Here is a 27,973-nt window from a genome sequence, read left to right on the forward strand (position 1 = left end):
CCCACAGGCTGCATGTGGCCCTCAACACAGGCTGGCCTGAACTAGATTAAAATGTGTTCCAATGAGTCAACTAGGCTCAGGGCTCTTACCCCAGTTAATTTTATATTGTTAATTCGCTAAACAGGGGAAACCTATTTTGCCAGAAGTACTTCTTCATACTCTATTGCTCTGTATTAAAACCTCTAATTAATTAATCAATAAAACTTACTGAACACCTTCTATATGTCAGGTGATATGATAGGTGCTAATCTCCTAAGATTAAATAAATATCAAATTTGATAAAAAAGCAAAGCAAAATATCACAAATTTAGAAGTGGTTATAATTTTAGATGTCATCTGTGTTAATCCATTATTTTATTCTTGAACAAACTGGTCCATGTGGGAATATCAATGGCTTGCCTAGGGTCATAGAACTAGTAAATTGTACCTCACCTGTTTGCAAGGTCCTTGAGAGAAGGCATAATGTTGTGTTTCTTTTTATGACCAGTGCTTACTGAATGAAGTGCCTGAAACACAGGAGGTACCTTAAAAATGCATAGACTATACCCTCCTAAAAAGCTAGGATTATTTAATTTACTGTATTTATATCTACAACACCTACCACAGTGCCTGGCATATAGTAGACTTTCAATAAATGCTTGTGGTTTGATTAATTGATCCTTTTTGACTCAGTTACAGGAAACAAAAACCATCCCTATTGAGTCAACCAGTGATTAACTTCCCAAAAGTAGTGATATTGTTCCTTGGACAACATACATGCACACCAAGACTGACCATGAGCCCCTGACCTTTTAGCCTTAGAGAATCATAAATTTAGAGTAGGAAGTTATTTTAGGGCCATTGAATCAAATCTCTTCATTTTATACATGAGGAGCTGACCTTTGGTCTTGTGATATGCATTTGAGAACTCACAAGGACTTTCATGGCATCATGATTAATTGGAGAATAATTCTAACTCCTGACCTGCTTAAATTATTCCTCATATAGGAGTTTGGAAGCCCACAGAATCTGGTCAGTGTGATTCTCCCAATTGCCCAGAAGATGAACCAACAAGATACTTAGAAAGCTCACTTCGAGATATTAGCATACTTGGAGAGGAGGTTTTGCTTCTTCAAAGGACAGATTGTTGAAGAATATATAGCCCAAATGACATGGTTAATAGGGCATTGTTGTCGGTAGAATAGTCAGTAAGCATTTATTTAGTGCTGACTATGTGTCTGGCACTGTTCTAAATAGTGGGGGTATAAAGAAAGGCAAAAGAAAAAATATAGGTAAAAACTACATCTAAATAAAACAATCACAGGATAAATTAAGAAAAGTCTCAGAGGGAAGGTATGCAGATTAGGGAGGATTAGAAAAGACCTCTTACAGAGGTGATATTGTAGCTGAAATTTAAAAGAAACTAGAGAGGCAGGAAGATAATCTCTTATCTCAAGATCCCTTCAGATAAGATGAAACCAGTAGATTGAAATGGTCATATTATTGGGAGGTTTTTGTCCTAGACCCCCAAATAGCACAGATTTACAAAATCTCTTAATGTGAGAGCTGGAATGGGCTCAACGCCATGTGGTCAAAACCATACACAAAAGGAATCCCCACTTTGACCCACCTGTAAGGGTATATCGAACTTCTGCTTAAAGAGGGATCCACAAAATCCTGCTGTAGTCCCACCTCAAGTCTAAGCTGGATTTGTTGCAACTTCCATATAGGAATCCTGGTTCTATCCTCTAGTATCATTCACAAACCAATGGAGTCCATTCTCCATATGACTGCCTTTCAAATAAATGAAGACTACACTCATACAACTCCCTGAATCTATTCTCCTCCAAGTAGTACATGCCCAGTTCCTTCAACTGATCCTCATATGACATGGACTCCAGTCCCTTCACCATACTACTTTCCACTTCTCTTAACATTCTTCAACATACCAGTGCTGAACACCATGATCCAGATGTGTTGACATAAGAGCAGAGACCCGTAGAAATCGCTATCTCCCTATTCCTGGAAGCTCTTCCTCTATTAAAACATTGTATGGCATTAGTGTTCTAGCTTCCCACATCCCAACTTCTGACCCATATTAAGTTTGCAATCCAGAAACACCCCCAACAATGTTTTCTGAATAAATACTATCTAATTTAATTGTGATTTTGTAGGTTATCATTAATTGATTGATATCAACTATAAGAAAGTTTTTTAAATTTTTTTGAGGGGGTTGTGGGGCAGTGAGGGTTAAGTGATCTGCACAGAATCACAAGGCTAGTAAGTGTCAAGTGTCTGAGGCCAGATTTGAACTCAGGTCCTCCTGAATCCAAGGCTGGTGCTTTATCCACTTTGCCACCTACCTGACCCCTGTAAGTAAGTTTCTATCTGAGTACTTAAGGGTCAGTCCTTTGCCCTGTGTTGTTCAATATTATGCCAATAATTTGTTTTGCGTTCAATTGTGGGTTCCTCACTTTGAAAATGATGTTTTTGTGTTAAACAGCATCCTATGAAAGGCAAAGAAAGTAAGGAAACATGATCTTTATAATATATAAGTATTGTTGATAGTAAATGGAGATGTTTAGCTTGAAGACAAGAAGACAAAGGGGAGGATGAGACTAGTTTTCAATTATTTATGAATGATTTATGTTCAAAAGGGATTACATTTATTTTGCTTGGCTCTCAAGGGCAGGATTAGTTTCACTGACAATCTGGAGGACAACCACAAGCAAATAATCAGGCTGGGGTGTGAACTAGAGCCACCAACATCAGTTGGCTGGAGCAATCAGCTCTAGAAACTAATGGAATTTAGCCCAGACAAAGAAAGTAGGCTTAGGGAAAATATGATGCTTGTGTTCAATTATTTAAAGGACTTTCTCATAGACAAGAGATTAGAATGTTTTTCCTTATATTCACAAGAAAAACAGACTTTGGAGTAATCAGCAGAATTGTCAGAGATGAAAACTGAGGCTTTTTGTAAAGAATGCTTCCTAATAATTAGTTAGTCAAAAGGTAAATTGGCTGCCTTAGAAGATACTAGGTTCTCTCATAGTTATTATTTTCAAACAAAAGCAGAATAATCACTTTTATTTGATATTGCAAAGGGTATTCATTGACAGGTAATTGATCAAGGGAATCTCTTTCCACTGTGAGATTGATTCATTCTGTCCTATAAATTGGAGTTTCCCACCTATAGTTACCCCAATTTAATCCTTTTGTAGGCAACCTTCTGTTCAAAATCCTTTAAGAACCTAGTCAAGTTGGTCTTCAGGAAAGAGACATAGTAACCATATCTGAGCTACACAAGAATGTTCTTTATCCATCTTGGAAGAAATTAATAAATACTTAAATTTAACTCAAATTTATGGAATGCCTGATTGTATACATCAGCTCATTGGAGTTAAATCAATCTTTTGCCTGACTAATGTGTCATACTGATATCAAAACTGTTCACATTTTTGATACCTTTATATGAGCTAAATTTAAATTATTCTCTAAATTTTGTAGGGGGGGGTGCATTCTTTCAAAATATCCAAGAAAAAAAGTGCTACAACCTCTCAATATCATGAATCCCCTGTGCTTCCCACAGCCAATGAAATTTGACATCCAGCACATACTAAGAATGTCTAACTGAAATTCCCTTCCTCTCAGATTCCAGCCTCCCTTTTCTCTTGCCATTTGCACAAATAAAATACAGAACTACTTCTCATTGTCCTTTATTCGCTGATATTGAGAAGTGGAGATACACCTGTGAAAGCTAGTTGAAGAGGTCCATAAAATGTGAGAAACACACACCTATAGACATTTTCACTAAAGGCCAAAGATCTAGAGCTGAATCTGAATGAATGTGGTCACTAAGGTCCATCATTGGGACCTTAATAACCAGAATAACATGTTTACAAGAGACACCAAATCTGTTTTTCCACTGTGGAATTGTATAAGATACAAATCAAGTGTATCTATATGAATCTCTGTTGATTTTTTTTTTTAAGTTTGACATCTCTCTGCTCAACATTTCCATGAACTTGAAATAGTGAACCTTGAAAATATTGGCAGAGCAACTAGGTGGCACAGTGGATAGAGCACCTGCCCTGGAGTCAGGAAGACCTGAGTTCAAATCCAGCCTCAGATACTTGACATTTACTAGCTGTGTGACCCTAGGCAAGTCACTTAACCCCAATTGACTTACCAAAAAAAAAAGAAAAGAAAGAAAAGAAAAGAAAAGAAAATATTGGTAAAATTATAGGACTCTTATTTCTGACTTCCTTCTCTCCCTGCTTCTTAACATTGTGGAAAACATAATGTGTAGTTATAGTTTTGATGCTACATGTAGAATGTCACTGGATTTAGAATTATTGAGCCTGGGTTCATAATCAAGATTTGCTACTTCCAATCTATGAGTCCTTGGAAAAGTCACTTCCCCTCTTGTAACCTTTTCCCTCATTTTTACTGGATATTTTACTTGGACTGTATGAACTCTAATGTCCCTTCTGGTTCTACAATGATCCTAACAGACATTTGTCTCCCCCCCCCCCCCCGCTTGGAACTAAGAGATTTGACTTGGTTTTGGTGTTCTATAAATGGACTCAATTTTAATTCTAATCATGCTTCCATTTGCATTTCTCTTTCCTTGCATGTGTCTTCCTCTTATAAAGAATAATAGGTAAAATCGCATGAAGAAAGGGATAAATAGAAGGATAAAAGAAGATAATAAAGGAAAGACGGAGGGGAGGGAAGGAAGAAGGAAGGAAAGAAGGAAAAAAGGAAGAAAGGGGAGGGAGAGAGAAAGGAAAGAGGAAAAAAAGGGGAACACAAATAAAAGGGAAATAATATGTTCCATTCAAACTTACTTGAATTGAACCTGATTAAGGCAACAGGACTCCCTGCTGTTAGCTTCTCTAAACTGAGATGCTCAAAAATGGCATTACAGATTTGCTATTACAAGGACAAGCATGAAAGAACTCCTCCAGCTGAGTCAGGAGTATCAGACAGTTATAGATTATCATTTGTTCTTTGCCCATTATGACTCTATTCTCCTTGGTTAAGAAGAAAGTTGTTTTCTTGTTTGTTTGTTTTTTCAATTCTCCTTATTATATATTTGTAGCAAAGGTGTGACTGCAAGCTCCTTGGGATGGTCCCTATAGGCTAATTCCATTTCTGCCATATGTTCCCTGCATTGCCTTGGGGATGGTATCCCTGATGGTGTCCAGAAAAATACAATATCCCAGAGCTCATTGCCCTTAGGTAATTATCTCTAGGTGGGAAAAGATAGTTATCTTAGGAGAACTGAGTTTGGAGTTAAAGAAATATTAATGTGCATTGTGTAAATAATTATTATGATTAGATAGTACATCATCTCTCAGACTCCCTCAAAAATATATAATAAGCCTCATTTACCCATCATCTAGAAGACTCAAAGGGAGACATCCAAGAGAGTTAATAGAATTGTATGGTTGGTTTGCACAGTTTCCTTTAATTTACAGTGGCCAAGATTAAGGGTTTGATCACCATAGAGGTGAGATAGCTTCATAAATTCTGTTATCAAATGTTTAAAAAACAACAACAAAGGGTTATTGAACCCTATTGCTTAGTTTGCAAGGTAATCCATGAACATATTGAGTCTTGCTGATTGAGGGGTTTTTTTTGTGTGTTTTTTTGGTTTTTGTTTTTTTGTTTTTTTTGTGGGGCAATGGGGGTTAAGTGACTTGCCCAGGGTCACACAGCTAGTAAGTGTCAAGTGTCCGAGGCCGGATTTGAACTCAGGTACTCCTGAATCCAGGGCCGGTGCTTTATCCACTGCGCCACCTAGCTGCCCCCTGATTGAGGTTTTATTTCTTTTTGATCCTCAGTTATGCAGCATAACATGCATTTTTACCATCATATTGTCTTTAGTAAACTTAATATTAGATTTATGAATTATGGAAGCTTACCATTTCAGACACTAATTGCTCTTACAATGAGCTTGATGCAGGCCCTGGAGAGAATATATGTACAACAGAAGGAGAGACAGGTACATGTAAGATACCCTGATAGAGGCTGAGAGAATAGCCAAATACATTCAGGAAGTCCATAGTTGCTTATGATGGCAACTATGTGGACCACAATTACTGGACATAGTCCAGTTTCTTCCTCTCTCCCTTCAAAAATGACCTGGTGTCATGGAAGCTCCAACACATACACCTAGTTTTTTTGTTTGTTTGTTGTTGTTATTGTTGTTTTTAACTCAGTCTGATGACATGGTCAGAATCCATTCACCTAGGGCCTAGCACACTTACTAGATGTCTCAGAACCACAAGATGTGGTATGGTAAACTTTCCATAACATTTTCAGGTATCATCATGGACACATTACTAAATTTGGCCTTGATCCAGATACATCGTGGTAAAAAGTGTTATAGATTGCATAACTGCCTCAACTCTGCATATGGGTATAAATCGTCCATGGTCCTCTTTGAGAATAAACAACAACAGCTTGAAAGTGACTTTTTTTCCAGGGCAATGAGAGTTAAGTGATTTGCCCAGGGTCACACAGTCCATAAGGGTCAAGTGTCTGAGGCCAGATTGGAACTCATGTCTTCCAAGGCCAATGCTTTATCCACTGTGCCACCTAGCTGCCCCCTTGAAAATGACTTTTGCTTGTAACATGCAAGGCACATGTCCTCAACTCAGATGTATCTCTTTTTAATGTGAAGATTCTCTGAACCAGGCATGGATGGCTCTGTGCTAGATGCCCTTAGCAGATAAGGGTCATTTGTCCAGTGATCTGTTGGTTGACTTGCATTTTTTTCTTTTTTTTTTGAGGGGGAGGGGAGAGTTTAGAATTTTATTTTCCAAATTACATATTAAAACAAATTTTGACATCAAATTTTCCATAAAAGTGTTTTATTATTTTCCAGCTACATGTAGATATAGTTTTCAACATTTTTAAAATAAGATTTCTACTTTTAAACGTTTTTCCTCCCTCCCCCTTCCCCAAAACAGTAAGTAATCTGATATAGGCTATATATGTACAATTACATTAAACATATTTTTGCATTAGTTATGCTGTGAAAGAAGAATCAGAGCAAAAAGGAAAAATCTAAAAAAAAAAAAGAAAAACAATAGAACTAGTATGGTTCAATATGCATCTAGTTACCCCAGTTCTTTTTTTTTTTTTTTGGATATGGAGAGCATTTTCCATGAGTTCTTTGGAACTATCTTGGACCATTGTATTGCTGAGAAGAATCAAGTCTATCACAGCTGATCAACACATAATGTTGTTAATACTGTGTACAATGTTCTCCTGGTTCTGCTCATCTCACTCAGCATTAGTTCATATAAGTCCTTTTAGGTTTCTCTGAAATCTATCTGCACATCATTTCTTACAGCACAATAGTATTCCATTACATTAATATACCACGACTTGTTCAGCCATTCCCAAGCTGTTGTGCAACCCCTCAATTACCAATTCCTTGTCACTACAAAAAGAGCAGCTATAAATAATTTTGGGCATAGTTCCAAACTGCTCTCCATAATGGTTGGATCAGTTCACAGCTCCACCAACAACACATCAGTGTTTCAATTTTTCTGCAGCTTCTCCAATGTTTATTATTTTCTTTTTTTGGTCATATTAGTCAATCTGATAGGTGTCATGTGGTACCTCAGAGTTGTTTTAATTTGAATTTCTCTAATTAATATTGATTTAGAGCTTTTTTTCATATGACAATAGATAGCTTTGATTTCTTTATCAGAAAACTGCCTTTTCACATCCTTTGACCATTCCTCAATTGGGGAATGACTTGGTTTCTTATAAATTTGATTTATTTCCTGATATATTTTAGAAATAAGGCCTTTATCAGAAGTACTGGCTATAAAAATTGTTTCCCAGATTTCTGTCTCCCTTCTAATTTTGGATGCATTGCTTCTATTTGTACAAAAACTTTTAAATTTAATTTAATCAAAATCATCCATTTTGTATTTCATAATATTCTCTATCTCTTCTTTGGTCATAAACTGTTCTCCTTTCCAAAGATCTGAGAGGTAAACTATTCCTTCCTCTCCTAATTTACCTATGGTATCACCTCTTATGTCTAAATCATGTACCCATTTTGACCTTATTTTAGTATAAGGTGTAAGATGTTGGTCTATGGCTAGTTTCTGCAATACTACCTTCTAGTTTTACCAGCAATTTTTGTCAAATACTGAGCTCCTATCCAAGAAGCTGGAGTCTTTGGGTTTATCAAACAGTAGATTACTAAAGCCATTTACTACTATGTCTCCTGTGCCTAACCTATTTTGATATAAATTTTTTAAAACTTTATGTTCCAACTTCTCTTCCTCAATCCCTCCCCCCTACCAAGAACTCAAATAATTTAATATGTCATTCATGATTAGTCATGCAAAACATCTCCACATTAGCCAGATTGTGAAAGAAAAGAAACAAAAACAAAACTTCAGATTAAGGAGCTATCAAAAAAAAATATGCTTCAATCTGTTTTCAGATACCATCAGTTCATTCTCTGTAGATGGATTGCAATTTTCATAAGTCCTTCAGAGTTATATTGGATCATTGCCTTGCTGAAAATAACCAAGCCCTTCACAGCAGATCATCTTACACTATTGCTATTATTTTGTATACAGAACATTTCACTCTGCTTCAGTTGATGTAGGTCTTTCCAGCTTTTTATGATAGCATCCTGCTCATATTTTTTTGTTTCCTATGAAGTAACTAACAAAAAATAATTATGTTTCAATCTGTATTCAAATACCATCAGTTCTCTTTCTATAGATGGATTGCATTTTTCATAAGACCTTTGGAGTTGTCTTTGATCAATACATTGCTGAAAATGACTGAGTCATTCACAACAGATCGTCTCACAATAATACTGTTCTTTTGTATACAGTAGATTTCACTTTGCATCAGCTTATGGAGGTCCATCGAGGTCTTTCTGATAGAGTCTTGCTCATAATTTTTTTATAGTAAGCTACAATTATACAGTATTTTAAAGAGAGATTTCCTTACAATAAACCCATGATGTTGATTATTACAACAGTAATAGATGACTTTTAATGGACTTTTATACGTTGCTTTTATCAGTTTTTGGGGGGCTTTTTGCAGGCCAATGAGGGTTAAGTGACTTGCCCAGGGTCACACAGCTAGTAAGGGTCAAGTGTCTGAGGCTGGATTTGACCTCAGGTCCTCCTGAAGCCAGGGCCAGTGCTTTATCCACTGTGCCACCTAGCTGACCCCATGACTTTTATATAGTACCTTAAAACTGACAAAGAATTTTTAACTGTTTCCCTCCATCCTATTCCCTTCCCATAATATTTACTTTATTTTCTATCTTCTTTTACTCTATTCCTCCTCAAACATGTTTTGCTCTGCTCCTCTCTGCCCTCCCTTCTTTCACCCTTCCCTCCTTATTTGCTTCCCCTCCTATTTTCCTGCAGGGTTAGATAGATTACACCACCCAATTGGGTGTGTATGTTATTCCCTCCTTGTGCCAACTCTGATGAGATTAAGGTCTTTGAGCTAATTCTGATGGATGTGTGTACGGCTCCTTCACTTCCCCACTCCTCCCCCATCTCTTCCCCCACTCTATAAGCCCTTTCCTACTTCTTTCATGTGAGATTTCACCCAATTCTGACACTCCCCTATCCCCTCCCCCAGTGTGTCCCTCTTCCCCATCAATTTTACCCCAAATATGTCATCATGGGGCATCTAGGTGAAACAATTGACAAATCACCTGCCCTGGACCCAGGAGGGCCCGAGCCCAAATCCAGTCTCAGACACAAGACACTCATCAACCTTGACTGCCCACCCATAAAAAAGAAAGAAAAAATAAATGCTTTACATGTATCATCCCTTCATAATCAATTCCCACCTGTGCTCTCTGTCTAAATTTATCCCTATCATCTGCCCTAATACTCAAAAAAGATTTTATGATTTAGATATATCATCTTCCCATGTAGGAATGTAAACAGTTTAATGTTTTTAATATCTCATAATTTCTTTTTCCTGTTTATCTTTCTATGCTTTTCTAGGCTCTTGCATTTTAAAGTCAAATTTTCTATTCAGTTCAGGTCTTTTCTTCATGAATACCTGAAAGTCCTATTTTTCATTGAAGTCCCATTTTTCCCCCTGAAAGATTATATTCAGTTTTGCTGGGTATATGACTTTTGGTTGTAATCCCATTTCCTTTGCCTTCCAGAATATCAAATTCCATGCTCTCTGGTCCTTTAATACAGAAGTTGCTAGATACTGTGCTATCCTGACTGTGTCTCCACAGTATTTGAATTGTTTCTTTCTGGCTGCTTGCATTATTTTCTCCTTGACCAGCAAGCTCTGCTATTTGGCTATAATATTCCTGGAAGTTTTCTTTTTGGGATCTCTTTCAGGAGGTGATTGGTGGATTCTTTCAGTTTCTATTTTACTTTCCATTTCTAGAATATCAGGGCAATTTTCCCTAACAATCTTGTGAAAGATGATGTCTAGGAGCCAAGATGGCGGAGAGGAAGCAGCAAGCTGCCTGAGCTCTCCTTCTGTTCCCTCAAAACGAACATTAAATCAAGCCTCTGGACATATTCTGAAACTACAGAACCTGCAAAGAGACAGAGAGACACAGTCCTCCAACCAGAGATAATTTAGAAGACTTCAGGAAAAGGTCGGCCTGACTCGGGCAAAAGGGAGGCCCAGCGCAGGGCAGCAACCCAGCACCGAGGGGGTCGGGGCAAGTCAGCAGGAGCTGCGGGCCACAGCCGAACAACTGAGGCTCCCGGAACCTGATTCAAAAATCTGGTGGCCAAGAAGGACAGTGGAAAAACTTACCTGCACCGGCCGAGAGGGCCATGAACGGCGGGATCAGACGCCGGGGTCTGGCGCCTGGCTGGCCGAGCACAATCAGACAGGAAGTGCAAGGTGGGGGATCTCCACACACCATAAAGGCCTCAGAGTAAAAGCCCGGTCACACAGCACCTATACACCTGCACAAGAAGCCCAAAACAGGGACCCTGGTGCCCCCAGAGCAGACCTCAACTTAAAGAATAAATAAATAAGCTGCAATAATGAGTAAGAAGCAAAAAAGAGCCCTCTCCATTGAGAGCTTCTGTATCAATAGGGAAGAAGCCAACACAAACTCAGATGAGGACAATAGCCTCAAATTGGCTACATCTGAAGCCTCACAAGGGAAGGTGAATTGGTTGCAAGAACAAAAAGCCTTCCTGGAAGAGCTCAAAAAGGATTTTAAAAATCAATTGCGAGAGGTAGAAGAAAAAATGGGGAGAGAAATGAAAGCAAAACAAAAAAACTATGAAAAAAGAATCAGCAGCTTGGAAAAGGAAGCTGAAGAAAACAAAGCCTTAAAAAATTCATTTGGCCAAATGGAAAAAAAGCTGCATAATCTCACTGAAGAAAACAATACCTTAAAAAATTCACTTAGCCAAATGGAAAAAAAGGTGCATAATCTCACTGAAGAAAACAGTACCTTAAAAAATTCACTTAGCCAAATGGAAAAAAAGGTGCATAATCTCACTGAAGAAAACAATGCCTTAAAAATTAAAGTGGGACAGTTGGAAGATAAGGAATCCATGAGATACCAAGAATCAGTCAAGCAGAATAAAAAAAATGAAAAAATAGAAGAAAATGTGAAGTACCTCATTGGAAAGACAACTGATCTGGAAAACAGATCGAGGAGAGACAATTTGAGAATCATTGGACTGCCTGAAAGCCATGACCAGAAAAAGAATCTAGATACCATATTCCAGGAAATTATTAAGGAGAACTGCCCTGATATCATAGAATCAGAGGATAAAATCATCATTGAAAGAATCCATCGATCACCTCCTGAAAGAGACCCCAAAAGGAAAACTCCAAGGAATATTGTAGCCAAATTCCAGAATTATCAGGTGAAGGAGAAAATACTCCAAGCAGCCAGAAAGAAGCAATTTAAATATCATGGAGCCACCGTCAGGATTGCCCAGGACCTGGCAGCTTCAACATTAAAGGACCGCAAGGCTTGGAATATGATATTCCGGAAGGCAAAGGAGATTGGATTGCAGCCGAGAATCTATTACCCAGCAAAAATGTGCATTTTCTTTCAGGGGAAAAGATGGACATTTAACGACATCGGGGACTTTCAATCTTTCCTGGTGAAAAGACCAGAACTGAATAGAAAATTTGATCTCAACATACAAGACTCAAGAGAAGTTTAAAAAGGTAAACAGAGGGGAAAAAAAAAAGTTACCCTATTAGGTTAAACTGTTTATATCCCTACACAGGAAGATAATACTCATAACTCTTAAGAACTGTAAATGTATTTGGGCAGAGAGAAGGACTTTATATAGAGGGTATAAATATAAATTGTCTTTGATGTGATGATACAAAAGAATTAAGGGGTTAAAAAGGGAGTCTATGGGGAGGAGAGGAAAGGGGAGGTGGAATGGGATGAATTATATCATATGAAGAGGTGGAAAAAACCTATTATAATAGAGGGAAAGAAAGGAGGGGGGAACATGGTTTCAACCCTATTCTCATTAGATTTGACTCAAAGAGGGAATAACATATACGTTCATTGGGATAAAGAAACTTAACTCATTCTTTAGGGAAACAAAAGGGGAAGGGAAAGGGGGGGACTGATAGAAGGGAGGACAAAAGCAAGGGAGAAAAGGGTAAAGAAAAGAGAGGGGGGTGATAAAAAGGGAGGGCAGATCAGGGGAGGCAGGGGTAAGAAGTAAAACGTCAGTGAGGAGGAATAGGGTGAAAGAAGGGGGGAAAAGTACAAAGGGGGTAAATAGAATGGAGGGGAATAGACAGTCAGTAATAATAACTGTGAATGTGAATGGGATGAACTCTGCTATAAAACAGAAGCGAATTGCAGAGTGGATTAAAAACCAGAAACCTACGATATGCTGTTTACAAGAAACACATTTGAAGCAGAGAGATACACACAGAGTAAAGGTAAAAGGCTGGAGCAGAATATATTATGCCTCAGCTAAAGTAAAAAAGGCAGGGGTAGCAATCCTTATCTCAGACAAAGTGCAGGCAAAAATAGATCTCATTAAAAGAGATAAGGAAGGAAATTACATCTTACTTAAAGGTACTATAGATAATGAAGTAATATCAATATTGAATATGTATGCGCCAAGTGGTATAGCATCCAAGTTCTTAGAGGAGAAGTTAAATGAGTTACAAGAGGAATTAGACAGTAATACTATACTAGTGGGAGATCTGAATCTCCCCCTCTCAGAATTAGATAAATCTAGCCAAAAAATAAATAAGAAAGAAGTGAAAGAGGTGAATAGATTACTAGAAAAGTTAGGCATGATAGATGTCTGGAGAAAATTGAATGGGGATAGAAAGGAATATACCTTTTCTCAGCAGTACATGGCACATTTTCAAAAATTGACCATGTATTAGGGCACAAAAACATCATAGTCAAATGTAGAAAGGCAGAAATAGTAAATGCATCCTTCTCAGATCATGATGCAATAAAAATTACATGTAAGAAAGAGCCAGGGAAAAGTAGAATGAAAATCAATTGGAAACTAAATAATTTCATTCTAAAGAATGAATGGGCCAAACAAGAAATCATAGAAACAATCAATAACTTTATCCAAGAGAATGACAATAATGAGACAACATACCAAAATCTATGGGATGCAGCCAAAACAGTGCTTAGGGGAAAATTTATAGCTCTAAATGCTTACATGAATAAGAAAGAGAAAGAGGAGATTAATGAATTGGGCATGCAACTTAAAAAGCTAGAAAAGAACAAATTAGAAATCCCCAATTAGACACTAAATTAGAGATCCTGAAAATTAAAGGAGAAATCAATAAGATTGAAAGCAAAAAAACTATAGAATTAATCAATAAAACTAAGAGCTGGTTTTATGAAAAAACCAATAAAATAGATAAAATACTGGTTAATTTGATTAAAAAAAAAGAAAGAAGAAAACCAAATTACCAGTATCAAAAATGAAAAGGGTGTTGTTACCACCAATGAAGTGGAAATTAAAGCAATAATTAGGAAATATTTTGCCCAACTGTATGCCAATAAATTTGACAATCTAAATGAAATGGATGAATATTTACAAAAATACAAACTGCCCAGGTTAACTGAAGAGGAAATAAAATCCTTAAATAAACCCATATTAGAAAAAGAAATTGAACAAGCTATTAATGAACTCCCTAAGAAAAAATCCCCAGGGCCAGATGGGTTTACGGGTGAATTTTACCAAACATTTAAAGAACAATTAATTCCAATATTATACAAATTATTTGGAAAAATAGGTGAAGAAGGAGTTCTACCAAATTCGTTTTATGACACAAATATGGTGGTGATACCAAAACCAGGCAAAGCAAAAGCAGAGAAAGAAAATTATAGACCAATTTCCCTAATGAATATTGATGCTAAAATCTTAAATAAGATATTAGCAAGGAGATTACAGCAAGTGATCACCAGGATAATACACTATGACCAGGTGGGATTTATACCAGGAATGCAGGGCTGGTTCAACATTAGGAAAACTATTAACATAATCAACCACATCAATAAGAAAACCAACCAAAATCATATGATTATCTCAATAGATGCAGAGAAAGCTTTTGACAAAGTACAGCACCCATTCCTAATAAAAACACTAGAGAGTTTAGGAATAGGGGGAGCTTTCCTTAGAATAATAAACAGTATCTACCTAAAGCCATCAGCAAGTATTATATGCAATGGAGATAAATTAGAGGCCTTCCCAATAAGATCAGGGGTGAAACAGGGATGTCCATTATCACCCCTATTATTTAATATTGTTCTAGAAATGTTAGCTTTAGCAATCAGAGAAAGAAAGGAATTAAAGGAATTAGAATAGGCAAGGAGGAAACAAAACTATCACTCTTTGCAGATGATATGATGGTATACTTAAGGTATCCTCGAGAATCAAGTCAAAAATTACTTGAAACAATTAACAACTTTAGCCAAGTAGCAGGATATAAAATAAATCCACATAAATCATCAGCATTTCTATACATGACCAACAAAGTCCAGCAGCAAGAAATAGAAAGAGAAATTCCATTTAAAGTAACAATAGATAATATAAAATACTTGGGAGTCTACTTGCCAAGACAAACCTAGGAACTCTATGAACACAACTACCAAACACTCTTCACACAAATCAAATCAGATCTAAATAATTGGAAAGATAGCAATTGCTCATGGATAGGCAGAGCTAATATAGTAAAAATGACAATACTGCCTAAATTAATTTACTTATTCAGTGCCATACCAATCAGGCTACCTAAAAATTATTTTATACAGCTAGAAAAAATAATAACAAAATTCATCTGGAAAAACAAAAAATCAAGAATATCCAGGGAAATAATGAAAAAAATTAACAGGAAGGTGGGTTAGCGGTACCAAACCTGGAGCTTTACTATAAAGCGGCAGTCATCAAAACTATCTGGTACTGGCTAAAAAATAGAGTGGTAGATCAATGGAATAGGCTAGGCTCAGGAAATGCAGTAGTAAATGACACTAGTAATGTAGTGTTTGATAAACCCAAAGACTCCAGCTTCTGGGATAGGAACTCAGTATTTGACAAAAACTGCTGGGAAAACTGGAAGATAGTATGGCAGAAATTAGGCATAGACCAACATCTTACACCTTATACTAAAATAAGGTCAAAATGGATACATGATTTAAACATAAGAGGTGATACCATAGGTAAATTAGGAGAGAAAGGAATAGTGTACCTATCAGATCTTTGGAAAGGAGAACAGTTTTTGACCAAACATGAGATAGAGTATATTATAAAATGCAAAGTGGATGATTTTGATTATATTAAATTAAAATTTTTTGTACAAACAGAAGCAATGCATCCAAAATTGGAAGGGAGGCAGAAAGCTGGGAAACAATTTTTGAGGCCAGTGCTTCTGATAAAGGCCTCATCTCTAAAAATATATAGGGAATTAAATCAAATTTATAAGAATCCAAGTCATTCCCCAATTGATAAATGGTCAAAGGATATGAACAGGCAGTTTTCTGATGAAGAAACCAAAGCTATCTATTCCCATATGAAAAAATGCTCTAAATGTCTAATGATTAGAGAGATGCAAATTAAAACAACTCTGAGGTACCACCTGACACCTATCGATTGGCTAAAATGACAAAAAAGGAGATAATAAATGTTGGAGAGGCTGTGGGAAAATTGGAACACTAATGCATTGTTGGTGGAGCTGTGAGCTGATCCAACCATTCTGGAGAGCAATTTGGAATTATGCCCACGGGCGATAAAAAGCTGTGCATACCCTTTGACCCAGCAATCCCCACTTTTAGGTCTTTTTGCCAAAGAAATCATGGAAGGGGGACGGGACCCACATGTACAAAAATATTTATAGCTGCTCTTTACGTGGTAGCAAGGAATTGGAAGTTGAGGGAGTACCCATCAATTGGGGAATGGCTGGACAAGTTGTGGTATATGAATACAATGGAATACTATTGTGCTGTAAGAAATGATGAGCAGGAAGAGTTCAGAGAAACCTGGAGGGTCTTACGTGAGCTGATGATGAGTGAGATGAGCAGAACCAGGAGAACATTGTACACAGTATCATCAACATTGAGTGTTGACCTACTGTGATGGACTATATTCTTCTCACCAATGCAATGGTACAGAAGAGTTCCAGGGAACTCATGATAGAAGAGGATCTCCAAATCCAAGAAAAAAAAAAAGAAAGAAAGAACTGTGGAGTATAGATGCTGATTGAACCATATTATTTCTTTTGTTTTGGGTGCTGTTGTGTTTTTTTTTTTCTATTTTGAGGTTTTGCATCACTGCTCTGATTCTTTCTCTTGTAACAGGATTAATGCAGAAATAGGATTAATGTTATTATGTGTATATATATGTGTGTATATATATATATATATCTATGTATATGTATAGAGATAAATAGATATAACCTATATCAGATTACCTGCTGTCTAGGGGAGGGGGGGAGGGAGGGGGGAGGAGGGAGAAAAATCTGAAATTGTAAAGCATGTATAAACAAAAGTTGAGAACTATCTTTACATGTAACGGAAAAAATAAAATATCTCATAAAAAAAAAAGAAAGATGATGTCTAAGCTCCTTTTTTGATCTTGGTTTTCATATAGACCAATAATTTTCAATTATCTCTCCTGAATCTATTTTCCAGTTCAACAGTTTTTCCAAGAAGATATTTCACATTGCCCTCTATTTTTTTTTTAATTTGGATTAGCTTTATTGTGTATTGGTTTTTCATAAGTCACTAGCTTCCATTTGTTCAATTTAATTCTTAGGCAATTATTTCATCAGAGAGCTTTTGTATCTCCTTTTCCACTTTTGAGCTGTTGACTTTTTCTCATGACTTCCCTGCCTTTACCTCATTTCTCTTTCCATTTCTTCCCCTCTACCTCTCTAACTTTATCTTCAAAGTCCTTTTTGAGTGCCTCTATGGCCTGAGACCCAATTCATATTTTTCTTGGAAACTTTAGATGTAGAGGCCCTTATGTTGTTATTCTTTTTGAGGTGCACCTCGATCTTCCTTGTCACTAAAGGAGCTTTCTATTGTTCTCGGCTTTCTCTGCTTGCTCATTTTGCCCATCTTTTACTTGACTTTTAAGTCTTTCTTAGTGTGGGGTCCTGCTTCCAGGTTATACTGTCCTAAGCTTCAGGGTGTCCCAGGTGTTATGAATTAGTGAGGAGCAGTTTCTCCACTCACCTGGCCTTTTCTCTGGTTGTATATATAACCACAGGCCAACTTTCTAATTAACCTGGCAGCAACACTTTGTGTGCTGTTGGTTGTTAGCTCCAATGAGCATGCACCCCTACCTACCTGGGCTATAACCCCTCAAGGTTTCTTCCTGCTTCCCAGCTTGGGTAGAACATCCAAATCTCCCCTTAGTTCCTGCTTATACCCCTGTAAACTCCCCACCCTGGCCAGCCATTCAGCCCTCTCACCAGACTGTGAGCTTAGTTCCAGAAGAAGCTGCCACTGCAGCTAATTTGGAGGTTTGGGTGCAAGTTTTTCGAGTGCAGCCTGCCTGTGGCAGGATCTGTGTTGGCCCAATCACGGGGCTGGACTCCACTCCCAGCCCAGCTCCCACTCGGGCTGAATTTCCAAGTTGTCTTTGGCAGGAAAATAATTTCAGCCATCTTTTTATGGCTTCTGCTGTTCCAGGAGTTGTTTTCTAGCTGTGTTTGGAGTTGTTGGTTTTTGTTTTTTTTTTTGAGTAATTGTGCCAGGAAGTTTGAGCATTTACTGCCTTTCTTCCACCATCTTGACTCTATCCCTGTTGTGTTTTTCAAATTTGCTGAACTCTTGAATTCTGCATTTTATCAGCATCATCTTTTAACATTATAAGTAGCTTTTCTGGAATTCCATGACCTCCACTAGCCTTATTGTTAGCAATAAGGCCCACTTGACTTCATTCTCTAGAATGGCTGACTAGATCAATAACTACACCATTGTGGTTATCAGTGATGTCAAGATCTTTTTTTTGTATAATTTTATGGTGTTTTCTTCCCACCTCTTCTTAATCTCTGCTTCTGTTAAATCTGTAACATTTTTGTCTTTTAATAGGCTCATTTTTGCATGAAATTTTCACTTGATATCTTTAATTTTCTTTAAAAGATGCCTTTTGAAGATGGTGGAGGAAAATCAGTGAGCTCCCAAACTCATGACATGATTGCTCCAAAAAACATCCAAATAAGGTCATAGGAAAATGCCCAGAGAAGCAAAACTCACAGAAGAATGTGTTGAAATCATCTTCTAACCAAGAATGGCCTGGAAGGTCAGAAGGAGGGAGCTGCTGTGCTGATACAGGAGTCAGGCCCAACCCCACAGTCACCCTGACACAGATCCAGTCTCAGGAAGTCCTCACCAGAGAAGGAGACCCCCCAGAGCCTCTGAATCAGCTGAAGCACCAGTGTCATCTGGTGCTTTTGGTTGTAATCCCATTTCCTTTGCCTTCCAGAATATCAAATTCCATTGTCAATTACTGTCAACTAAGCTCACAGTCTGGTGAGTTGGCTGAGCCCTAGGCAGGGGAGAGACTACAGGGGTCTACGCTGGTGCTAAGGCAGAACTTGGATTTTACACCCCTACTGAGAACCAGGTGGTAGGCTTGAGTAGAAGTGGCCCAGGTGGGGGAGGGGCACAGGCTCATCGGAGCTAACAACCACAACACACAAAGCTGGTTGATTGGCAAGTTGGTCTGGGGTCATCTAAGGACCAAGGAACAGGCTGGGCAAGGGAAGAACCTGATTCTCCTTAAATCATACCACCTGGGACTTCTTAAGCTTGGGATACTGCAGCCTGGAAACAGTGCCCCACTTTAAGGAGCTAAAAGTCAAGTAAAAGAAAGGCAAGATGAGCCAACAGAGAAAGGTGAGGACCATAGAAAGTTTCTTCAGTAACAAGGAAGACCAAGGGGCACCCTCAGAGGAAGATGTCAACATCAGGGCCCCTATATCTAAAGTTTCCAAGAAAAATATGAATTGGTCTCAGGCCATAGAGGTGCACAAAAGGACTTTGAAGATAAAATTAGAGAGGTAGAGGAAAAAATGGAAAGAGAAATGAGGGTGATGCAGGAAAGACATGAGAAAAAAGTCAACAGCTTGAAAAGTCAAATGGAAAAGGAGGTACAAAAGCTCTATGAAGAAGAAAATAATTGCCTAAGAATTAGGACTTGAACAAATGGAAGTCAGTGACTTTATGTGAAACCAAGACACAATAAGCAATCCAAATGAATAAAAAAATAAAGGGCAATATGAAGTATCTTCTGGGAAAAAACCTGGCCGGACTGGAAAATAGGTCCAAGAGAAATAATTTGAAAATTATTGGTCTACCTGAAAACTGTAGACATATTTTAATGACTTAGGGCTAATTTTGGGGGGATAAACTATGGAGGACTAATCTGGGACTTTTGACTATTTGGCTATCTGACTTAGTTAATTTAATGTGGGCTGTCTATAAAGTTCCACCATACTGCTCCATTCCCAAGTTAATAAGAAAAATATTAAGAAGCCTCTTTACTAAATAATCAAAGCAGAGTTTATTTATGAGATACTATTTCAAATTAGAGTACAGGGAAATAAAGTACAACCTGACTGCTTTCCTGCGTCTCTTTCCACTGAGTCTCCTTCGCACCTGCTCGAACTTCTTGAATACAATAAGGGCCTTAGCTGCCTCGGCCTCAGGCACAATACACTTTCCCTGGTCAGCTATTTTCTTCTAACTCCTCTTAATCTTCACTTTCTCCAACCTGTCCTTGTGCTGACCTGCTTCTGTGCTCTCGAGCCTCATGCCTCAGCACAGGCTATCCTTCAGATAGCTCTGCTCAGGTCGGAGGGAGCTGGGGGTATTTTTCCTCCCCAGCTGTCTGACCTGGTGTCTTGTATTGCCCACAGGGCTTTTTCTCCTCAGCTTCAGCTGAGGAGGAGGGGGAGAGACCCTGAGGGCCTAAGGCTTTCTAATCTCAGCCTAAGGTAGGGTCCCCAAATCAAAATAAATTTCCACAAAACCATGATCAAGGAAAGAACTTAGACACCATCTTCCAAGATATTCTCAGGGAAAATTGCCCTAAAATTCTAGAAGAAGCTGCTAAAATAGAAATTGAAAGAATTCACTGATCACCTCCAGAAAGAGATCCCAAAAAGAAAACTCCTAGGAATATTATAGCCAAATTCCAGAGCTCTCAGGTTGAGGAGAAAATATTGCAAGCTATCAAAAAGAAATAATTCAAATACTGTGGAGCTCCAATAAGGATAGCACAAGATCTAGCAGCTTCTACATTAAAGGACCGGAGGGCATGGAATATGATATTCCAAAGGGCAAAGGAAATGGGATTACAGCCAAGAATCACCTGCCCAGCAAAACTCAGCATTATCTTTCAGCAGAAAAAATGGGACTTAATGAAAAAGAAGATTTTCAGATATTTGTGATGAAAAGACCTGAACTGAATGGCAAATTTGACTTTCAAGTACAAGATGCTAGAGAACCATAAAAAAAAAAAAATGGAGCTGGGGGACATACCTGGGGTTGTACAGTGGATGACTGTCTTGTGTCTGAGGCCGGGTTTTGGCTGGGATCCCCCTGGGTCCAGGGGTGATGATTTGTCCACTGTGTCACTTAGCTAAATGATAACATCTTTAGGGTTAAATTGAGGGGTGAAGGGTATTCACTGCGGGAGGGGGAAGGGCAGAAGTGAAATCCTACATGAAAGTAACAGGAAAAGGCTTATGGAGTGGAGGAAGAGATGGGCAGGGCAGTAAATGAATTTTACACTCATCAGAAAAGGCTCAAAGATCTTCAACTCATCAGAGCTGTCTCAAGGAGGGACTAACAGTCACACCCAACTGGGTGGAGTAATCTATTTAATCTGGGCAGTAAATGAGCCTAACACTCACCAAAATTGGCTCAAAGACCTCAATCTCATTAGAATTGGCTCAAGGAGGGAATAATGTACACACTCAATTGGGTGGAGTAATCTCTCTAACCCTGCAGGAAAATAGGAGGGGAAAGGGATAAAGAGAGAGGGGCAAAAGAAGGAAGGGCAGAGTGGGGGAGGGGACAGACAGAAGCAAATCCCTTTTGAAGAGTGATAGGATGAAAGAATATGGATAATAGAATAAATATCATGGGGAAGGGAATAGGATGGAAGGGAAACAGTTAACAATAGTAATCATGAAAAAGAGAAAAGGGGGGAAAATGGTACAAAAAATATTTATAGCAACTCTTGGTGGAGGCTAAGAATTGAGAATCAAGGAAATGTCCATCAGTTGAGGAATGATGCAAAAAGCTCTGTTATATGATTATAGTAGAATGGTCTTGTGCTACAGGAAATGACAAACAGGATGATCCCCGAAAAACCCTGAAAGACTAATGAACATTGTTGTATAGGGAAGTGAGCAGAGGTGGGAGGACATTGTGCATAGTGACAGCAGTATTGTTCAGTGAGCAATTGTAAATGACTTAACTACTCTCAGCAGTGCAATGATCCAAGACAATCCCAAGGAACTAATGAGGAAGCTTACTATGCTCCCCTATAGAAAGAACTGATAAAAAGAACACTTGTGGATTGTACATATATAACCTGATTGCAATCTTGTGGAGAGGGGAGGGAAGGGAGAAAAATTTGGAACTCTAAATCTTATGAAAATGAATGTTGAAAAACTACCCTTACATGAAAATGGAAATAAAATAAATGTTTGTTGAAATCTTTTACTGTATTGAACAGAAAAAAAAAAAAGATGCCTTTTCTTCTGTTGTCTTCTTCTGTTTCTTTGCATTGCCCATTTAAGAACACTTTCTTTTGTCTTTTGATTATTCTCTGGAATTCTGCATTCAGTTAGATAGATCTTCCCCTTTCTCCTTTGCTCTTCATTTTCCTTCTTTCCTCAGATAACTGTATAGCCTCATCAGCCATTTTGCATCATTGCTCTTCTTTTCCTTTCAAATGTTTTTGTTACTGCCTCCCGTACAATATGTGAACCTCTATCATAGTTCTGCAGGCACTTTATCTACAAGATGTAATCCCTTAAGTTTATTCAGCACCTTCACTTCATACTAAAAAGGGATATTATTTAGGTCGTACCTATATGATTTGATGGTTTTCCATACTTTCTTCAAATTAAGGTCTGAATTTTGCAATAAGAAGCTCATGATCTCTGGGGCAGCTAGGTGGTGCAGTGGATAAAAGCACTGGCCTTGGATTTTGGAGGACCTGAGTTCAAATCCAGCCTCAGACACGTGACACTAGCTATGTGACCCTGGGCAAGTCACTTAAACCACTTCACTACCCTACTGAAAAAAAAAAAAAGCTCATGATTTGAACCACAGTCAGCTGTGAGTCTTATTTTAATTGACTATATAGTATAAAAGTTCACCTTTTTCTTCAAAGCACATAGTCAATCTGTTTTTCTCTTCCTGGTTAGGTATCAGCACCATATTTTGTCTCAGAAAGGGAATTTAGCAGATTCCTTCTTCACCTATTTTTCCAAATAGGTTTGTACAGTATATAGTTAATGGTTTCTTTAAAATGTTTGGTACAATTCACTTGTAAACCCAACTGGCCCTAGAGAATTTTCTTAGGGATTTAATTGATGGCTTGTTCAATTTCTTATTTACTCCTCTATTAATAACAGGCAGCTTATTTTTGTAAATATTCATCCATTTCATTTTGACTGTCAAATTTATTGGCATATAGTTGGGCAAAATATCTCCTAATTATTGTTTTAATTTCCTCTTTTTGGTGGGTGGTGAGTGGCCCCTTTTTCATTTTGATGCTGATAATTTGGTTTTCTTCTTTCTTTTTAAAACAAAATTAACCAAGGTTTTCTCATTGTATTGTTTTTTCCTAGAAAGAGCGGTTTTATTTATTAATTCTATAGTTTCCCTTATTTTCAATTTATTAATCTCTCCTGTAATTTTCAGAATTTCTTTTTTTTGTGGGGCAATGGGGGTTAAGTGACTTGCCCAGGGTCACACAGCTAGTAAGTGTCAAGTGTCTGAGGCCGGATTTGAACTCAGGTACACCTGATCCAGGCGCAGTGCTTATCCACTGTGCCACCCTGTCGCCCCCTAGAATTTCTAATTTGGTGTTCAATTGGGGATTTTTAATTTGTTCTTTTTCTACCTTCTTAGTGGCATGCCCAATCATTGATCTCCTCTTCTCTATTTTATCATATAGGCATTTAGAGATATAAAATTTCCCTAAGGACTGTTTTGGCTACATCCATAAGTTTTTGGTATGTTGCCTCATTATTGTCCATTCGTCTTAGATGAAGTTACTGATTGTTTCTAAGATTTGTTGTTTGAGCCACTCATTCTTTAGGATAAGATCATTTAATTTCCAAATATTAGTTGTGCTATCTTTCCATGGCCCTTTATTACACATAATTTTTGTTCTATAATAATCTGAAATGGATGCATTTTACTATTTCTACTTTTCTGCAATTGACTATGATGTTTTTTATGCTCTATTACATGGTCAATTCTACATGCTATGAACTGCTGAGAAAAAAATAGATTAAAAATAGAAAAAGATTGATAAAATTGAAAATAAGAAAACCATTGAACTAATAAATGAAGCTAGTAGCCCTTTTTTATGAAAAAATAAAGCCATTGGTTAATATCACTTTCTTAAAAGAAGAAAATCAAATAACTATTATCAAAAATGAGAAGGCTGAATTCAAACCAATGAAGAGGGAATGAGATGTTTTGCACAATCATATGCTAATAAATCTAAGTGAAATGGATGAATATTTTAAAATATATATATATATATACATATATATATATACATACATATATATATATATATATATAAATTGCCCAGTTTAACAGAAGAGGAAATAGAATGCTTAAATAACCTCATCTTTAAAAAAAAATCAAATGAGCCATCAATGAACTCCCTACAAAAAAATTCCCAGGCTCAAAGGATTCACAAGTGAATTGTATCAAACATTTAAATAATAATTAATTCTAATACCAGGAAACTCTTTCGGAAAATGGTCAAAGAATGAGTATTACTGAATTCCTTTTACAACACAAATATGGTGCTGTTACCTAAACCAGGAAGAGCAAAAACAAACAAAAACGAAAAAGTATAAACCAATTTCCCCAATGAATATTTATGCAAAAATTTTAAATAAAACACAAGCAAGGAGATTACAGCAATATATCCCAAAGATCAATAATATCGGGGTGAAACAAGATGTCCATATCATGTTGATTATTTAATATTGTACCAGAAATGTTTGGCTTTAGCAATAAGAGAAGAAAGGGGAAATAAAGGAATTAGAATAGGCAAGGAGGAAACTAAATTATCACTCCTTGCAGATGATATGATGGTATACTTATAGAATCCTAGAGAATCAGCTAAAAAATTACTTGAAAACAATTTACAAATTAACAAATTGCAGGATATAAAAGAAATCCACATAAGTCACCAGCATTTCTATATGTGACCCAACAAAGTTCAGCAGCAAGATAAAAAGAGAAATTCCATTTAAAATAACTGTAGGGGTGCTAGGTGACACAGTGGATAGAGCACCAGCCCTGGAGTCAGGAGTACCCCAAGTTCAAATCTGGCCTCAGACACTTAACACTTACTAGCTGTGTGACCCTGGGCAAGGTCACTTAACCCTACTTTCCTCACTAAAAAATAAAATAAAAAAAATAACTGTAGAAAATATAAAATATTCAGGTGTCTAACCTGCCAAGGCAAACCCAGGAAACTCTGTTAATACAATTATAAAGCACTTTTAACAAAAATAAAATAAGATCTAAATAATTGGAAAAGGATTGGCCAAAATAATATAAGAAAAAAGACCAAAATTCTCTGCTTGGTGGAGCAGCAGCCCTCCTTTCTTTCCACAGTGGTCAGCTATGACCCTGGACTCCCCAGCAACCATGTCAAAGGGACCCCACAGTTGGCACTGATCTCAGCACCACTTACTTCTGTGTGGGAGTCTTCCAACATGGGGAAGTGAGATCATTGCTAATGACCAAGGAAACAGGACCACCCCAAGCTATGGGGCCTTCACTGGCACGGAACGTTTTAATCAGTGATGCTGCAAAGAATCAAGTTGCAATGAGCCCCACCAATACAGTTTTTTATGCCAAACATCTGACTGAAGATTTCATGATGCAGTTGTACAGTTGGGACATGAAGCATTGGCCTTTCATGTGGCGAATGATGCAGGAAGGCCTTAAGGTCGAAGTGGAGTACAAAGGTGAGACCAAAAGTTTCTATCCAGAAGAAGTATCTTCTATGGTCTTTGACTAATATGAAGGAAATTGCAGGAAGCTTACCTTGGGAAGACTATCACAAAATGTTGTGGTCACAGTACCAGCCTATTTCAACAATTCCCAATGTCAGGCAACCAAAGGTGCTGGAAGCAACACTGGTTTTAAATGTGCTCAGAATCATTAATGAGCCACTGCGGCTGCTATTGCTTATGGCTTGGACAAAACGTTTGGTGCCCAGGGAAACATGTTGATCTTGACCTTGGAGGTGGTACTTTTGAGGTCTCTATTCTTACCATTGAAGATGGCATCTTTGAGGTCAAGTCCACAGCGGGAGACACCCACTTGGGGGGAGGGGGGACTTTGACAACCGCATGGTCAACCATTTCATTGCCGAGTTCAAACACGAGTACAAGAAGGACATCAGTGAGAACAAGAGGGCTGTTTGCCATCTGTGTACTGCTTGTGAATGTGCAAAGGGCACCCTCTCTTCCAGGACCCAAGTCAGTATTGCGATTGCTTCCCTCTATGAAGGTATCAACTTCCATACCTCATTCACCAGAGCCTGTTTGGAAGAGGCTGAATGACAATCTCTTTCCCAACGCACATTGGACCCCATTGAAAAGGCGCTAAGAGCTGGGCAAGCTAGATAAATCAGAGATTCATGACATTGTCCTGGTGGATGGTTCTACTCAAATCCCTAAAACCCAGTAGCTTCTGCAAGACTTCTTCAATGGCAAGGAGCTGAACAAGAGCATTGACCCTGATGGGGCTTTTGCCTATGGTGCAGATGTCCAGGCTGCCATTTTGCCTGGAGATAAATCTGAGAATGTGCAGGACATGCTGCTCTTGGATGTCCATTCCTCTTTCCTTTGGAATTGATACAGCTAATGGAGTTATGACAGTTTCTGTTCAAATGTAATACCACCATCCCACACCAACCAGACACATACCTTTATCACCTATTGAATGACCAGCCTGTTGTACTTATTCAGGTGTATGAAGGTGAGAGGAGCAATGACCAAGAATAACAACCTGCTTGGCAAGTTGAGCTCGCAGGATCCCATCCCCCAGCACCCAGGGGTGTTCCTCAGATTGAAGTAACATTTGACAACGATGCAAATGGCACCCTCAATGTTTCTGCTGGTGGATAAGGGCACAGGCAGGAGAACAAGATCCCCATCACCTAAGGACAAAGGTCATCTGAGCAAAGAAGACATTGAGCATATGGTCCAGGAGGCTGAGAAATACAAGGCTGAGGAAGAGAAGCAGAGGGACAAGGTTTCTTCCAAGAATTCTCTTGAATCTTATGCTTTCAACATGACGGCTACTGTAAGAAGATAAAGAAACTACAAGGCAAGATTGGTGATGAAGACAAACAGAAGATCCTTGACAAATGTAATGAAATAATAAACTGGCTGGATAAGAACTAGACTGCTGAGAAGGAAGAATTTGAGCATCAGCAGAAAGGATGGAGAAGGTCTGCCAACCCCATCATTACTAAATTGCACGAGAGTGCAGGTGGCATGCCAGGAAGCATGCCTGGTGGGTTCCCAGGGGTGGAGCATCCCCATTTGGAGGTGCTTCTTCTGGGCCCACCATTAAAGAAGTTGACTAAACTCACCAGCAGAAATAGCCTTCCTCACAGCTTTCCAAAAATTGAAGGACTCAAATTTGTAGCCAAGGCAGTAGCAGTTTAAAACTTAACATATTTTTTAAGTTAACATTTAAGCTACTGCACAAATCTGGGCATTCTGAATACTTGAATGTGTGCAGAGGGAGAGAAATGAACATCATTGCACTTTATCAGTGCTGTAAACAGTTGGAAATGTAATTCTTGTCCTGGTGAATAAAATATTATTTAAAATTGGCACCATAAAAGAATAAATAAGATAATTCTACCTAAAATAATTTCACTCTTCAGTGTCATGTCAATCAGACTACCTAAAACTATTTTAGAGAGCTAGAAAAAAATAACAAAATTCATCTAGAAGAACAAAAGGTAAAACATAACAAGGGAACTAATAAAAAAAATGCACAGGAAGGTGGCTAGCCCTACCAAACTAAAGCTACACTATAAAATGGCAGTCCATCAAAACTATTTTTGTCCCTGGCTAAGAATAGAGTGCTAGAGCAATGGAATAGATTAGGAACAGGAAACACCGTAGTAAAGTGACTATAGTAATCTACTCTTAGTAAACCCAAAGACTCCAGCTTCTGGAATAAGAAAGCCTACTTGACAAAAACTTCTAGGAAAACTTT

General features: G+C 38.0%; 1 pseudogene; it reads left to right on the forward strand.

The window, feature by feature from the left end:
- Positions 1–1,564: 1,564 nt before the first annotated feature.
- LOC122748392 lies at positions 1,565–27,329 on the forward strand (annotated as a pseudogene).
- The last annotated feature ends 644 nt before the right edge of the window (positions 27,330–27,973 follow it).

This window comes from Dromiciops gliroides, chromosome 3, assembly GCF_019393635.1.
Source record: "Dromiciops gliroides isolate mDroGli1 chromosome 3, mDroGli1.pri, whole genome shotgun sequence".
NCBI lineage: Eukaryota > Metazoa > Chordata > Mammalia > Microbiotheria > Microbiotheriidae > Dromiciops > Dromiciops gliroides.